Source organism: Aedes albopictus, chromosome 1 (assembly GCF_035046485.1).
Source record: "Aedes albopictus strain Foshan chromosome 1, AalbF5, whole genome shotgun sequence".
NCBI classification, from domain to species: domain Eukaryota; kingdom Metazoa; phylum Arthropoda; class Insecta; order Diptera; family Culicidae; genus Aedes; species Aedes albopictus.
Genome location: NC_085136.1, coordinates 130,032,816 through 130,044,724, shown reverse-complemented (window position 1 = coordinate 130,044,724; position 11,909 = coordinate 130,032,816). Strand labels below are relative to the sequence as shown.

The following is an 11,909-nucleotide window of genomic DNA, read 5'->3' as shown; positions in this document are numbered from 1 at the left end:
GGTAGCGCTTGACTTCCTGAAGAATTTTGTCGAAGACGACACTCTTCTATCTGCTCTGGATCGCGAACTAGAGAATTTTGAAACTTTACTTGACAACTAGCGCCACCTAGCGGCGAAATCACAAACTTATTGTTGAATCATTAGATAGCTCTTGACTTCTAGAAGAACTTTGTCGAAGATGAAACTTTTCTTTGGATTCCGAGAAAGCGGAGTTTGAAGCTTGACTTGACAACTAGTGCCACCTAGCGGCGAAATCCCCAACTAAACGTTGAATCACCAGATTGTTCTTGACTTCCTGAAGAACATTGCCGAAGCTGACCCTCTTCTTTCTGCTCTGGATCGCGATCCAGGGAAGTTTAATTTTTTTCTTGACAACTAGCGTCACCTAGCGGTGAAATCACAAACTAAATGTTAATTCATGAGATAGCTCTTGACTTGCTGAAGAACTTTGCCGAAGACGGCACTTTTCTATCTGCTCTGGATCCCGAGATAGAGAAGTGTGAAACTTTACTTGACAACTAGCGCCACCTAGCGGCGAAATCACAAACTTATTGTTGAATCATTAGATAGCTCTTGACTTCTAGAAGAACTTTGTCGAAGACGACCCTTGTCTATCTGCTCTGGATCGCGAGCTAGAGAAGTTTGAAATTTCACTTGACAGCTAGCGCCACCTAGCGGCGTAATCACCAACTAATTGGTGAATCACCAGATTGTTGTTGACCTACTGAACAACTTTGCCGAAGACAACATTGTTCCAAATCAAGTAGATCTTGAGATATCGCATGTGATAACTTATGAATGCTTCTACTGGCGAGTGAACATATGCAACCACTTCTACATAGCGCCTCTATCGGCCAAATTGCCAACTAATTATATGTTAGTTTGCATTGTGTGGTAGATCTATTCTAGTACTACAACTTTGCCAAAGAAAGTATGGTGTTATCTTGTAATACTCCTGAGATATTCGCTCACACCCCCAATTAGGCGAAATCCCATAAGCTCCTACAACAGGATTCCTAGGGATTCCTACAACACGGATTCCTACTGTACCCCCGAACCAACCGTGTAGTAGGAGTCTAGACTGTATTGCCTTCGTCACTGGATAGTCCGTGGCCCAGGCAACAAATTTGTCGAAGACACCACCTACTTAAATTATTACGTTATTGAGATACAGACATATACGTTTGTATTTTTGCATTCAGTTTGTATGCACACTAGCGCCACCTATCAGTTGAATTCCTACTTACTTGGTTCGTCACTGAATAGCCCGTGGCCCAGCCAACAACTTTGTCGAAGACACCACACACTTAAATTATCACGATTTTGAGATACACGCAAATACGTTGCATGCAGTTTGTATGCACACTAGCGCCGCTCAGCGATGGATTTGCCAATGATTTAGTTCATCACTGGACAGCTCTTGACCATGCTAACAACTTTGCCGAAGATACCAAGTGTTTATAAAGTAATATCGCAATAATATTTTCAATCCCAATTATCCCATATTTATAAGATACTTGCGTCTCCATCCAGCGGCGGGTGGTGACGCTGCAGATGGCTGTTATCACCCTCTTCAACACGCAAAACGTGCAGTGATGCCAATTAAAAAAGTTAAAAATCATGCGAATAAAATGTCCGTTGTTTCGAAATTTAATAACGCCCTTATCTGAAGTGCAACTAAAAAGTTGTCTTCTAACAAAATGTTCACTCATATATGCACTAAATCTTCAGAGGGGGAGCGGATTTTTAGAGTTGCTGTAAAGTGCCTTTTTCTTCAAAAGTTTGAAAAGTTGGATTTCCCCATACTGAAAAATTAGAATTCCCATATAAAACTTCAAGTCGATTGCGGACTAGCTTACCGATTTTTTAGATTTTTTAAATTTTGCAGGGCTTCATTTGGGTCCATTTGCAACCATTTGTGAATATTCGGGATTGTGTATTCGCAATTTTGCAAAAATCGACACGGCCTATTGTCGCATGTCCTGTTCAACAGACTGAGACCTCTTCAGAAGTCCTTTGTCGGCGAATACCAGGCTGGTTTTTGTGAGGGCCGATCAACGACGGATCAAATGTTTAACCTTCGGATGGTCCTAGATAATTTTCAGGACCAATTTAATTTAATTAGTTGTGGTATAAAATACACAATAGCATGCACAATAGTGTGTTTCAAAATGGACGAGAACACCTTTCCCGGGAAGCTGACTAGACTGATAAGAGCAACGATGGACGGTGTGCAGAACAGCGTAAGGATTTCGGGTGAACTATCCAGTTCATTCGAATCTCGACGGGGACTACGACAAGGTGATGGACTTTCCTGCCTACTATTACGAAATACGAAGGCGCATCATCAGTGGAAGTCGTGCCTACTATGGGCTCCAGAAGAAAGTGCGGTCGAAAAAGATTCACCCCCGCACCAAATGTACCATGTACAAGACGTTAATAAGACCGGTGGTTCTCTACGGACACGAGACATGGACGATGCTCGAGGAGGACCTGCAAGCACTCGGAGTTTTCAAGCGACGGGTGTTAAGGACCATCTTCGGTGGCGTGCAGGAGAACGGTGTGTGGCGGAGAGGGATGAACCACGAGCTCACTGCACTTTACGGCGAACCCAGCATCCAGAAAGTGGTCAAAGCCGGAAGGATACGGTGGGCAGGGCATGTTGCAAGAATGCCGTACAACAACCCTGCAAAGTTGGTGTTTGCTAACCATCCGGTTATTAACGAGTCTGGAAAAAAATGTTGATTCAGTATTATCATGAATTTGATGTTATCTAAATAAGTGAAATGTGTTTCAAAATAAAAATGAACTCAAGGATGGGACACATTGGACATAAAGATGAGCTGAAATTGACGGTAAATGTACCAATAGTGGTGCTATTAGTAGCTCCTTGTAAAAAAATAATTGAATAAAATTGATAATACCCCCAAACAAAGAGTCTGAAAACGTTAATCGGTAGTTTTTTACTTAAATTCGCTAGGAAAAATGTAAAAACCATTGTTTATTTCAATTTTTGCTAATAAATCACTTGCACCAACTATACCCCCCCCTGGCCGAAAATCTGGCTACGCCCTTGTGCACAATTATGGGTCACACACAATTATTAGTCACTTTCCACTTTAATAGATAAATACTAATTAATTGCAAGCTTTTGTTAGCCATTATCATTTTTCGTTGATGAGTTGATTTGTTTTGTGTCACTATACGTATCGCACACGGGCTTATACGTCAAAACATACATATTTTCAGTAATTTTTTGTTCGGCATAAAACCATCTGTCAAAGTAACGCTTCGATTGTGAACATCAGAAAGTGCGTGCGCTGCTTTCGTAAGCTCTGTAAAGGCGAGCTTTAGTGATTTTCAAGTGCGAAATGGTATCGTTACCAGAACAAAAGTATAATTTACGTTCTAAATGTAAAAATTCATGTGACTGCAGCTAATTAAAGCTTATTTCAGGCAAAATTTAAATGACTCATTATTGTGACAAGGAACACCGAAAATCACACAATTATGGATCACTTTTTGTGCAGCATAATATTGACAGTTCTGCGTACATGGGTATTGCATACTTTTAGGCGTTTAACAGTGGTTGTGTTGGAGATTTTGTCCCAATTTTGAAAAATTGATTCCAAATCGTGAAAACACGCTTCGTTAAGAGGTTTGAGACCAGTTTTAGATTCTTCTATAGTTGATCTATCTAGAATAAGTGATCATTCATTGAAAAAATAGACAAAACATTAGTGTTAAGCCGATTCCTCTTGAGTGACCCATAATAGGCAACAAATTGACCCATAATTGTTACACAGCCAGTTTTGACCCATAATTGTGGTTTTCATTATTCACCAACATTTCAGTAATTTTGACCGCCTAAAGTGAATTTTACAAGCAGATATTTATATAAAACAATAAAAAGGAGTTTCAATGAAGAGAATATAAAATAAAAATAATGAAAGTGTTATTTTTGTATGAAAAACGATTCATATTATGAAATGATTGTTCCTTGAGTGACCCATAATTGTGCAATGAGTGTACACGGTTCCTATTATGGAGGTAAAATTTAACATTGGTTCCTATAGTGGCGCATCCCATTGAATTCTTCTGGGACCCACCACTATAGGAACACTACCACCACTATAGGTGCAAAGGAGCAAAAAATTTAAGGAAAATAATTGTTTAAAATAGGTTTTTCGGCAAATCCTGAACACAAAACTGAATTAATGTTATTAATTAGTTATGCTGCATCTATTGAAAATGCCATTTGCAAGCTTTTTGTTCAAAATAGTGCTAAATTGGCACTACCACCACTATTGGTACTACCTCCACTAAGGGAGCTTTTACCCTAGTCAAAAATGCACACTAGGGCGATCTTGAATGTTTATTGAGTGTTAAATACTGAGATAAGTATTGGCCTATAGGGCACCGCACTGTTTTGATTTTGTATGGGATTTTGACGTTTCTTGGCCTTGTTGTTTACAAAATTTCTGTAAGAGTGAAAGAGAAGGAGATAATTTCATGCAGTGCCCTATAGTACAATAGGGCTTGCAATAGGGTATTGCAGACTACATCCCAAATTGGACTATCACACTTTTTTTGGTACGCCTAAAAAGTGTGATAAAAGTGCACATTTGCTCGGATCGGCTCGACGTCTTCGGTGCACTTATTCCTCCATTTACAAGGAATAAGTGCACCGAAGACCTCAACTCGATCCGACGTGTCCCTGCGCTGCAATCACACTTTGAAGGTGTGTGCACACTATTGTGTCAGTCCAATTTGGGGTGCAGTCAGCAATAGCTCAAGCAGACATAAAGAACGTCTAAATGCGTCGTTAGCCTTACTAGGATACTGAGATCAATATGACCCAGACAGACACGTTGATCGTACACTACGCCATGGGAGTGCGGAAAAACCTCACATGTTAGGAGTGATTATAAATTATTTTATCAATAATTTTTTTAATTCTGTTTATAGAATAAAAAAACATCTCTATTTTGTCTTGTTTAAAATTCACTCACTTGTTTGTTTACAATCACATTTTTTGAGATTTGAGTGTGTACGAGATTTCTGCTCTCTTTGTTGTTCTGCCACTCAGAGATAAATTCTTCCACTCCTAAACCGAAACTCACACGTATACAAGCAAACATAGATGTATACATTGTGTATAGCATATCCCAAATGGTCCGTATCCATTATCGAGTTCGTTTAGACATCAGACGCAATCAAAGAGCCAACCAGTAACGACCATTCGTTTCTTTTCTTTTGAGAATCAAAAATAATTTTAAATTAAGACTAAATTCATCCACAACTTATATGCTTACGTCCATAGTTAAGCATAAACAACGTTTATATTCCATCTAGAAATAATATTGGAATAACGCGCAGTACATTCCAAGTTAAGTACAGCTGGTACAGCTGCTACGCACTAGTAGTAATTTCACAATACAAATCTGTCGAACATTATTAGCACGGTGTAAAGTGACTAAAACGGTGGTTTCCTTGAAACAACAAAGAATAATTATCATTCATCGTGGTGCGCATTCTGCCCAACTGTGTGTAACTGCTTTGTGTGAAGTGGAAAAACTTGATCCTTGAAATAAGTTAATCCTACTAGAACCAACTGCGTTTGGGAAACCAAACAGCGTCGATTCCAAGTGCTATCGTCAATTCGGTCAATTCCGATGTGGGTGTAGCAACGAAAACGAACAAGGCGTAAAACCGAAAGACTGATAAACCAGACGGAGGAAAGGAAAATCATAGTTGCAGCAGTTCTATACAGATTGTTGGTGCAACTCGATGAGAGAAAGAAACGGTGAGAGATTTGCAACAACATAAAAACATACGTACGCAGTCGTAAAATCAAAACAACAACAAAATAACAGTTGAATGTGTATGCGTGTGTGCCGTGCCATCAGGTGAGATAGAGAACGTAAACAGGACAAGTAACGCGCAGTGCTTGCTCTTCTGCTCTGTTTTCCTTCGAGTGCAATAAACAAAGGCTAGTGAGTGAGGTTTGGTTTGGATGCGTTTAGGAGATTTTGTGTGTGTGGACAATTGAAGGAAAAGTTGTTGTGCAAGATCGAGTGATGAGATTTCCTAGAACAAAATGTTAGGTTTGATTTTCAGAAATCAATGATAAAAGTTCAATGAAGGTTAGGTTTGTATTGGTTAACAGAAGAACATGAACAGGTTTTTGAATATTCAATTTCATTCAAAAAACAAGACCAGACATGACCAGATAAAATTGTTGCGTGTTTGATTGTAATTTGGTGGCCTGATTTAAAGTTTCAACGAGCAGTCGAAGAAAAAGCTACAATCTTAGTCCTTTGCTGATAAGATTTTGAAAATACTAGTTTTAAAATTTTTCCTTGTATCACATACTCTGATTCATGGAAAATTATTCTATTGTTGCAAAGAATGTGCTACGTTTGGATGTTTTTGTTAGCTTTTGTATTAGACTTGGGTTTGTAAATATGTCCCTGATGATTAATTAACATTTATAGTGATCAGGCGATTTCTAGCAACAATCAAAATTATGTATCAGATACGCAAAGTGTCCCCAAACAAAATATAGATGGCCCTGTATGGTAGCATGAATCAGGATGCCTCCTTCACACTGAGATTCTGATTTTCCAGCTCAGTAAAATTTTCGCTGAGTTCTGTATTTTTTTGATCTTTTTACTGAGTTCTCAACAGCAGATTTAACTCGGTACACTCGGTAATTAATATTTACCGTTCATCAGTAAAAATATTTACCGTTCATCTGTATTTTTTGACAGTTCATTTGCAGAACTCGTTAACTCATTTACAGAGTATTAAGTAAAAGGGATAACCGAGCGTACCGAGTCAAATCTGCTGTTGAGAACTCAGTAAAAAGATGGGGAAAATACCGAGCTGATCTTAGTGTGTTGGAATTCCAAAACAATACACAAGCTACGTAAGTATGAAGCAAATGCTGCTATTGAAAATGCAATTTGCCAGAGAAAACACGAAACAGAATTGACTGATGGACCAAGAACAATTATGAAACCTCGTCATTCGGACTTAAACATCATGTTAACCTGCTGCTGTGTGGCTTCGTGGTCGTGCGGCTAGTGTCACCAAGCATTTAGTCGCATTGTGCCAGGAGCGCGGGCTCGATTCCCGCCGCAGCTGTCAGGAAAAGTTTTCGGCTGTGCCACTGGGCGTTGCATGCTAGTCCGTTGTCTAGTGTCGTGCTTCCTTCAAAGAGCGAACAGCTCACTGGAAGTACTAAACGTGTCCGTGTCTCTTCATCTTGGCCCACTCGTTTCAACTTTCCCCGGTGTACCTTATGTTATTAATTTGAGATGTATATTTTTGCACATTTGAAGGGTTCTGTTTGTAGTTTTTCGTAATGTGTTTCCAACGTGGGCCACAATGCATTTGTAGTGCTCTACATACATACATTTATTTGTTCAACGTCACATTTAAGACAAGACATAATCAACAATAGTACGCCACAATACTCGGTTTGTGGCTGCCGCTCTCCATCCTCGGTCGCGCCCAATGCTCGCCAAGTCACGCTCCACCTGGTCCGCCCATCGTGCTCTCTGCGCTCCACGCCTTCTTGTGCCAACCGGATCAGTTGCAAACACCAGCTTTACAGGGTTGTTGTCCGGCATTCTTGCAACATGCCCTGCCCACCGTATCCTTCCGGCTTTGGCCACCTTCTGGATGCTGGGTTCGCCGTAAAGTGCAGCGAGCTCGTGGTTCATCCTTCTCCGCCACACACCGTTCTCCTGCACACCGCCGAAGACGTTCTTAGCACGCGTCGCTCAAAAATTCCGAGTGCTTGTAAGTCCTGCTCGAGCATGGTCCAAGTCTCGTGTCCGTACAGGATCATCGGTCTTATTGGCGTTTTGTACATGGTGCATTTGGTGCATGGGTGAATCTTTTTCGACCGCAGTTTCATCTGGAGCCCGTAGTAGGGCCGACTTCCGCTGATGATGCGCCTCTGAATATCACGGCTCACGTTGTTGTCAGCCGTTAATAAGGATCCGAGGTAGACGAATTACACCACCTCGAAAGTATCCCCGTCTATCGTAACATTACTACCCAGACGGATCCGGTCGTGTTCGGTTCCGCCTACCAGCATGTACTTTGTTTTTGAGGCATTCACCACCAGTCCGACCTTTGCTGCTTCGCGTTTCAGGCGGGTGTGCAGCTCTGCCACCGTTTCAAATATACTGGCGATAATGTCTATGTCGTCCGCAAAGCGCACAAATTGACCGGATTTTGTGAAAATCGTTCCCCGGCTGTTGAGCCCGGTTCGTCGCATCACACCTTCCAGAGCGATGTTGAAGAGTATGCATGAGAGTCCGTCACCTTGTCGCAGTCCCCGGTGAGATTCGAATGAACTGGATAGTTCACTCGAAACCCTTACGCAGTTTTGCACACCGTCCATCGTTGCTTTAGTCAGTCTAGTCAGCTTCCCAGGAAAACCGTTTTCGTCCATGATTCTCCATAGCTCTGCGCGGCCGATACTCTCGTATACCGCTTTGAAGTCGATGAACAGGAGATGCTTTGGGACTTGGTATTCTCGGAATTTCTGGAGGATTTGCCGTACGGTGAAGATCTGGTCCGTTATCGACCGGCTACCGATGAAGCCGGCTTGATAACTTCCCACGAACTCATTCGTTTTAGGTGACAGACGACGGAAGATCATCTGGGATAGCACTTTGTAGGCAGCATTCAAAATAGTGATCGCCCTGAAGTTCTCGCATTCCAAATGGTTGCCTTTCTTGTGAATTGGGCAGATTACCCCTTCCTTCCACTCCTCCGGTAGCTGTTCGGTTTCCCAGATCCTATCTGACTATCAACCAACGCAGACAGGTGGCCAACTTTTCTGAGCCCATCTTGATGAGTTTAGCTGCGATACCATCCTTACCAGCTGCTTTGTTGGTTTTGAGCTGGTGAATGGCGTCCTTAACTTCCCTCAGCGTGGGAGTTGGTTCATTTCCGTCTTCCGCTGCACTGACGTCCTCGTTTCCTCCGTTGCCGTGGGCTACGTTCTCCACGCCGTTCAGGTGCTGACCGAAGTGCTGCTTCCACCTTTCGATCACCTCACGTCCGTCCTTCAAGAGGCCTCCGTCTGCATATTTCGGTTCGCGGCACGAAGCCGTTGCGGGATGCGTTGAGCTTCTGGTAGAATTTCCGTGTTTTTTGGGAACGGCACTGCAGTTCCATTTCTTTGCACTCCGCTTCTTCCAGGTGGCGCTTTTTCTTCCGAAAGAGACGGGTCTGCTGTTTTCGCTTCTGCTTGTAACGTTCCACGTTCTGTCGGGTCCCTTGCTGCAGCATTACCGCCCGCGCTGCGTTTTACTTCTCAAAAACCGTTCTGCACTCTTCGTCGAACCATTCGTTCCGTCGATTCCGTTCCACGTACCCGATGGTGCTCTTGGCTGCGTCGTTGATGGCTGCTTTCACTGTACTCCAGCAGTCCTCTAGAGGGGCCTCACCGCAGCCTCGGGATTCTGCGCGTATGCTGAGGCGATATCCGCCCAGGTAACCACTAAGCACTGTTCTGAGCATTATAACAGCCATATAACAGCTTTTCAGTGCTAAATATCTCTATATAAGCATTCCTAATGCTTATGGGCACTATAACCAGTAAGAACTAAATTAAGCCCTGTAAGCCTATATAAAGCCTACAAGTTGTAAAGAAGTTTGTCAGTGCTGTCACAGGGCTTGGAGCACATGACGTTTATATCAATCAAAATAGATTTCGACCAAAACAGACTCGAGTCGGTCATGATCAATACATTTTAAACATCCATGTTGGAATGTTTATCGGAATGGTGTTGTTAAATAGATAATGGAATCTGGTTATGTTAATTATTCCATTTTTTTCAATCAAGACAAACTCCAGCTCGTTTCCCTATTCTTCTGAAACGTTTCCCGAAAATTTATATAAACATTGCATCTCCTGCTTCATTTCCTGCGTTCGTCACCACCAAGCTTACCACTGAATCATCCTCATCCCATATCATTTTCAACCCTCGAAATGCCCAAACTGTTTTGTTTTTCATGGTTTAAATACTAGTTTGATCACACCATTCCCATGGTGCATTGGTGGAGCAGATGAGAAAGGGAACAGACTTGGACTTGATCAGGAACCCGGAGGACAACAGCTAGAATCTGGATGAAGTAGCAAAAAAGCAACTTCAATGGAAGCGAAGGAAGTTAGAAAAGAACAGGAGATAAACAAAATATTTTTTTTTCTTTTTTCTTTGTATCACTTTTGACAACTTTCGCTCCAGAGACTTGGTACGATATTTCAAAGTTGGCCGTATATCAGCCGAATAATTCGCCAAAAGTGGCTTTTGAGCAGCTCTATAAGAGGATATAGAACCAATTAGCTCTGTTAGCCAGGTTCTACATTCGACTATAGAGCCGATTTAATGCCATTTTTACGGCTTAATGGTTACTTGGGCGGTTGTTTCAGTCACTCTAGGCTGTACCGTGGCGGTTGCCGGTACCGTACATTGTTGATGACGGAGAGTTTTGGGCGCAGTTTAACCATCACCAGAGAGTGGTCGGAGTCGATGTTGGTCGTTGATGGCTGCTTTCACTGTACTCCAGCAGTCCTCTAGAGGGGCCTAATCGAGCTCGCCCTCGTCTGGCAACGCGGCCTCGAGATTCTGCGTGTATTCTGAGGCGACATCCGGTTGTTTCAGTCGCTCTAGGTTGTACCGTGGCGGTCGCCGGTACCGTACATTGTTAATGACGGAGAGTTTTGGGCGCAGTTTGACCATCACCAAATAGTGGTCGGAGTCGATGTTGGCACCACGATAGGTCCTGACGTCGATAATGTCGGAGAAGTGCCGTCCGTCAATCAGAACGTGGCTAATTTGAGATTCCGTCTGCTATGGTGATCTCCAGGTGTAACGAAAAGGGAGGCTGTTTTGGAAAAAGGTGCTGCGTATGGCCATATTTTTGGAGGCGGCAAAATCAGTGAGTCGTAGGCCGTTTTCATTCGTCTGGTGGTGGGCGCTGAACTTACCAATCGTCGGTCTGAATTCCTCCTCCTGGCCTGAGCGTTTAAATCCCCTGATCGTTGATATTCCACTTTAATTAGTCTCTCTGGAAGAACCACTTCTCTTCTCAAAGCTTTCAATCGTCAATACAAACATAAATGAGAAATATTAGTTGAGCAAAGATTTAGACTATGATAACACAAATGTTTTGTTTCCTAAAATCATCAGTTTAGAATACCGTTGCTTACTGTGACGTATTCGCGTAACAGTGTAGTTGTATGGAAATCGTTCTGAGATCGATCAGATACCGTAACCCACGAGTGATTCGATACGTAAACATATCAAATTTGAGAGTAACTTTGAGAGTGGTTGACTGTGTGTATGTATGTGCTTAAAGAGAGAGAGAGAGTGAGCAAGAGTGCCTAGCTATCATTGGCCAGAAACGCACAGAGGAGGAAAATCAGCAAAGAGCAAGCGACTGTAGTCGAAAGGCTGTTAGAGGCTTTTGTCCCACAGAGCAGCAAAGGAGTTTTCGTTCATAGCTCTTGTCTTTTGTGTCCAGTCCAGATATCCAATAGAAGAAGAAAAATAAGTTCTAAGGCTACTACTGTGAAGGCACTTCCGTGGGCGTCTTGGAACAAGAAACAGGGATCCATCCCCGGGCGATATTGGGTGCAGCGCACAGGGCACACAGGAAGTGGAGGTTTTGCGAGGATTCGAGCGAGTGTTCTGGGATTCGAGAAGGTATATAGTAGAGCAGATTCGCGAATCAAGGGAGGTGCCCTTGACTGAAAGAAAAGTGGATTAGCGGAGAAAATCAGAACGCCATTGTTGTTTTCTTGGCTTTTCTGGAAAATTTGTGCTCGTCGAAAGTTTTCCCAGTGGAGAAAAGTGCCTGCGAAGTGTTTTCAAAGTGGT

The 11,909-nt window shown here is 42.5% G+C and overlaps 1 long non-coding RNA gene across 1 annotated transcript; it reads left to right on the top strand.

The window, feature by feature from the left end:
• The first annotated feature begins 5,189 nt into the window (after nucleotides 1–5,189).
• On the top strand, nucleotides 5,190–11,866 carry LOC134285169 (uncharacterized). The gene is made up of 2 exons (XR_009996188.1): nucleotides 5,190–5,909; nucleotides 11,554–11,866. It is a non-coding gene; the product is annotated as an uncharacterized LOC134285169 (long non-coding RNA).
• The last annotated feature ends 43 nt before the right edge of the window (nucleotides 11,867–11,909 follow it).